This window comes from Myotis nattereri (assembly GCF_964212035.1).
Source record: "Myotis nattereri genome assembly, chromosome: 7".
In the NCBI taxonomy this organism is placed as follows: Eukaryota; Metazoa; Chordata; class Mammalia; order Chiroptera; family Vespertilionidae; genus Myotis; species Myotis nattereri.
The window spans coordinates 87,153,741-87,159,348 of NC_138082.1; the positions used below are offsets into that span (position 1 = coordinate 87,153,741).

General features: G+C 45.7%; 1 pseudogene across 1 annotated transcript; it reads right to left on the reverse strand.

Moving 5' to 3' along the window:
* Positions 1-308: 308 nt before the first annotated feature.
* On the reverse strand, positions 309-871 carry LOC308522463 (akirin-2-like; annotated as a pseudogene). The gene has a single exon. The product of its transcript is annotated as an akirin-2-like (transcript).
* Positions 872-5,608: the final 4,737 nt, after the last annotated feature.

Below are 5,608 nucleotides of genomic sequence, written 5' to 3' on the forward strand. Positions count from 1 at the left end.
TGGGTCCATCAGGGCTGTGCTTGATGGTGGTGTCGGTGTCCGGGGGGGAGTCAGCTGTGCCCTCTGGGTCGGCCGATATGGATGGTACCGGGGAGGAGGAGGGTGAGGCAGAGACGGAGGGTGGTGTGACATAAGGTCGGACTAGATGGTATGGAATCCACACAGGTGAGTCTGTGTCCTGTGGAAATATACAAGCATATCCCCCCACCCAGGTTAAAAGTACACCAGGTCCCTTCCAGGCTGCTGTAAGTAAGTCTCTCCATTTGATGAAGGCTTGAGGTTTAGTTAGATCAGGGTTCCAATGTGATTCATGAGATATAACTAGCAGGCTGTTCTCCGTATCGTCGCATTATCTGATCATGCGTAAACTTCGCAAATGCATCATATTGTTCTGCAAGTTTTGTGTTCAGTATTTCTTCATACTCTTCTCGAACTTTCTCTTCACGTTCGTTCAACAAGCGTTCACAGATCACCCCAACTTGCTGTAGGGTGAATAAGGGCTGTTCTTGCTTTAAAGGTGAGGATGTTGCAGGTGAAGTCCCTGGCAAAGCTGGTCCACTGAGGAGAAATGCATGTGGCTGTGCATCCGAAGTACAACGTGGATCCGTCTGTTGAAAACTAGTTTCTAAATGTCTTCTCTTCTGCATGCGTTGATGCTCTTGTTTTCCGTTGTACAGAATTTGTTCTGCGGTGAGGCGGGACGAGACTCCGCCGAAGGGGGACGGCTCCATTCGGAGGCGCTTCAGCCGCGAGGCGACGGCCGAGGCCGAGGTGGGCGCCGACCATGGCGCACATCGCCGGCGCTTCGGGACGCCGGGCTCAGCAGCGGGTCGAAATCCAGAGTCCTTTTCAGAGTGGCCCCGCACGCCATGCCGGGGGCTCGGGCGGGCGGGGTGGAGAGGGGGGATGGGGGGAGGGCGAGAGCGGGGACTCCCAAGAGCGGCTGACCCAGGGCTCAAGAGCAGACAGCGGCGCCTCCGCGGCAGGGGCTGGGGCAGGGGCCCGCGCGGCGCAGTGAGAGCGGGAGGGGCGGTGTCGCCAGCTCACGCCCCGTCAGGGGGGCTCTCCCGCCTCCTCAGGCGCGGATCCCCGGGAGAGGCTCCGGGCGCCCCGCCTTCCGCTCGAGCTCTGCGCAGCTCCTGAGGCAGTCAGTGGATGCCAGCCCCGTGGGGTGTGAGGCTGGAACGTGGCCGGCTGCTCAGTCGGTAGAACACCAGACTCTTAATCTCAGGGTTGTGGGTTCATGCCGAGACGCTGAGCGCCAGATGTTGGGGTCCAACCCCAGCAGGTCCAGGGGTTCCCAAAGGTGTGGATGGACGGAGTCTGCGAAGAAGGAATGACAGGGAGGCAATGTTCAGTTGATCAGCGTAGGAGGTTCTCCAGCCAGGTTCAGTCTTTACTGTCCTGTTACATCTGTATTTATACCAGTTGAGTTTAATCCTATCCATTCTATTCCAAAGGTTAGGGCGTTTGTTAATCTAGTTCTGTTGATTTTAATCTTGTCTAGGTTAATCTCTGTGTTTCCATTACAAGGGCTATTCCAAGGTCATTGCTCTACTGATAAGCTACAAGGAAGTGACTGAAGGAGATTATCCTACCCAGTAAAGGTTATGTCCTCCCAGCCCCGTTGCTTGCCTTCCCTGGGACTGCTGTGTTGGTGGGTATCCAGGGGTATAGGCTTTGGTGCTTTCCCTGGTGGGCAGACCCCTGGAGATGTGGGCCCAACAAGTCCCAAATTTATTGCCAACAGTCTTAGTCCAAGTTCCTCATAAGTAGTACATGGTATTTCTGTAACACTAGGGGGATTTACTGATTTATTCTCTTCCCTAGTCCTGTTAATCCCTAACCTGGGGAAACAACCTTTCTCGGGGAGGTGGTCCTGTTTAAAACACATAGCGCTAAGAGGGGGAGCAAACATATTAAGAATAGTATGCCATATATGCCAGGTCCCTTGAAACATAAGCTGTGCAGATGTTTCTTCCCTGCAGTGACTGTGTCAAGCAGCAAGGATGGACCAGCTTCCAGCAAGAGAGCAAGAGAGCTCACCAGGGACATGGCACGCATCCTGGACTCAGCTGTGTCGGTCGCCAGCTCCTCCGCCCCCTTGCAGTTTCTCTCAGTTGTGTGAGTGAGCACACAATGGAGCCAATTAGTGCAGGGTTTCCATCACTGGCAAGGAGAGTTCTAATCAAAGAGGGATCATTTGTTGCAACAAGTGGAAACCTAGTTAAACTAACGCATGGATGAAGGTAATTTATTGTGAGGACTTAGGGAAATATACTGGAATCGAGGAGAAGGGTGTACAACTAGATCTTGTGAGGACCAGGAAGTCTTGAGGAAGCACCTCTAACCATCTTTTCTTCTCTCACCTTCTGGGGTCTGGTGGCCTCAGCTCCGCTCCCCTCTGTGTCTCTGTTCCATCCTCTGTTTCTCTCTGTAGACTAGTTTCCTGTGTGACTCGTTAGACCCCTCCTATACCTATGCTTACCATGGCTTTGACCAGATGTGGCGCTCACTGGCCTTGAGCTACATGGTTTTGCACCTCAGCCAATCTGTCTGGAGTGTGGTGTACTTATTACATGACATTCGAGGAAAGCAAAAGCATGTGTCCATTCCTGGGGCAGTTATCTGTGGCCAGAGGCATAAGGTCAATGGGTAGAGCCATGGCTACTTAGACCACCCCTTGAACAAGGGCTGTGGGTGGAGCAGTTTCTCTCACTGGGATAGGGAGGCAACCATGGCATGGCTGACGGCTGACACCAGATGTCACCGTGAGAAGGAGACATTGGGTCCCTGTCCCTGCTCCCAGATTCCCCTCAGGGTCAGAGGAGACTCCAGTGTCCAAGTTATTCTGCTGTGCTCTTCCTGCTTCGAGGGGAACTCCCTCACACCTAGTTCCCATCCTAGCCTTGTGTTCCAGCACGGGGCTCTGTGCCTACCTGTCACCCTTCCCACAGGCCCACTCCCCACCTGAGCAGATCATAGCCTTCCACAGGCACCATGCCACCTGGCCCTGCTGCCCCCGCCTCTCTGATCGGGCATGCATCTCTCCAGCACCCCTCTTCTTGGTCCCAGGAAGGCGCAGCTCCTTGAAGCCTTTCCTGAGTCCAGAGGACTCCCCCCAATGGAGTGTTTATCACATTGCGCTACAAGTGCAGTTTTTATTTGTCTCTCCCCCACAAGGCAGTAATTTAGCATAATGGAGTGGGGAGACTTCGGAATAAAAAGAAGTCTGGGTTCAAATTCTGATTCGATCACTCATTAGATGTATGCCTATGTTTGCAATGTTTCTGAGTGTTAACTCCTAATGTGAAAAATGCAGAAAATAATCGCACCCACCTCATGGATTATTGTGAACATTAAAATGAGATAGCATACATAAAATTAATAGCATTGTGCCTTTCCTGAAAGCAAGGAGAATGGGTAATTTATCTTCATTACCTTAGTGCCAAGCACAGGGGCTTTGATATAGGAAACTTAATATAACTTTGTTGAATGGAAGAATATTTAATTCAAAGAATAAAGCTCTAAGGGTGGACTACGGGGCACTAAGATGGGAAGGGGTGCTTTGAGGTTGGGTGGTCTCTTCTAGCTGACAACTGATGCATAAGGCAGCGTGTCTCCTGCCCTTCTCCAGGTCCCATATCCTGGGGTTTCCTTTTCTGTGATTAACAAGAAGGGATCACTTCTACTTCTGTCACAAAGAACTTGATGGTATCAGACTTGCTATTTGTGTTATATATATTTTGCTGCATAACAATATTACCACAGACTTTTTGCTTAAATGCACACACATTTATTATCTCATAGTTTCTGTCGGTCAGGATTCTAGGCACACCTTAGCTGAGACCTCTGAAAGGCTGCAATCAAGGTGGTGGTATGGGTGGGGTCTCGGTTGCTTTGCAGGCTGTTGAACCAAGTGCCCCAGTTTTGCTTTAGCTATTGGCCAGAGACCACCCCGAATTCCCTGTCACAGTCCAATGCCATCCTCCAATGAGCCTAGTGGCAAGTACAGGAGATGAGCTCTGTATTTGCCCTGGTTTCCTGCCTCGGGCAATTTTCCAGCCATAGTACAGGAAAATAGAGCCCAAGTAGAAGGTAGAAGTCTTGTTGAACACAGGGAACATAGATTGGAATTTGAGGCTGCTATGTGGCTGCAATTTCCTTGGAAGGAAATACTCTAAGATTAAGAATAAACCAGAAATAGACCCTTATTGCCAGGAATTCCACTGCCTAATAGGATAAAATAAAGCACTATATAGAGATAAATGATAGAATCCAGAATTTCCACAAAGTATCATTGAAAATGTTCAGCATACAATGAAAAATAACCACACATGAATAAGCAGAAAAATATGATCTATAATAATGACAATAAAGTAAATAGAAGTTGATTCAAAGATGACCCAGATGTTGGAATTAGCAGACAAGGTATCAAATAACTATTATAAATACTTTAAAGAAGTTCAGAAAAGGTGAAAAAAATAAATGAAAGATGGAAAGGAATTAAAAAATAAAATTTTAAAATGGAAATTTTATAACCAAAAAATGTTTTCCTTGATATTAAAAATCTATTGGGCTGACTTAATACTATAATGGACATAATTGAAAAAAATAGTAAATTAAATAACAAGCCAATAAAAATTACACAAATGGAAAAATAAGAAAAAAGAAAGTAAAAAACAAAGCAAACACCCCCCCCCACCCCCCCCAACAACCAATGCCAAACAGAATGATCAAAAATTATCAAACAATCTAACATGTGACAATTAGGGTACCAGAAGTAGAGGAGAGAGAAAAAAAAGTTTGAACAGATAATGGCTGAATATGTCAAAATTGATGGAAGACATTAACTACAAATCCCAGAAGCTCATCAAATGCCAAGCAGAAAAAATACCTATGTAAATCATAGTCAAGGTGATAAAAAACAAAGATAAAAAAGTCTTAGCAGTTGGTGTGTGTGTGCACAATATTATGTTGATGGGAACAATAGAAACAAAATCAGAAGGCAATGAAATATCATCTTTAAAATGTTGAAATAACATAAGATACTGAAAGTGAAGAATTCTATATCCAGTCAAAATATCCTCTAAAAATGAAGGGAAAAAGAAACTTTAAAAGGCAAACACAGTTTGATATAATTTGTGTCCATCAGAATTATGCTACAAAATCATTTCAAAGGAAAAAAAATTGCTATATACTAGTATATAAAGGAACCCACATATAAGGTCAGATTAGCAAAGAAAGAAGAAAAAATACTTGACATTGTAATATGTGGGTAAATGTAAAGGGATGTTTTAACTTTTTCTTTAAGAACTGTCGATTTTTTAAAGCAGTGGTTCTCAATCTTCCTAATGCCATGACCCTTTAATACAGTTCCTCATGTTGTGGTGACCCCCAACCATAAAATTATTTTCATTGCTACTTCATAACTGTAATTTTGCTACTGTTATGAATCATAATGTAAATATCTGATATGCAGGATGTATTTTCATTGTTACAAATTGAACATAATTAAAGCATAGTGATTAATCACAAAAACAATATGTAATTATATATGTGTTTTCCAATGGTCTTAGGTGACCCCTGTGAAAGAGTTGTTCGACCC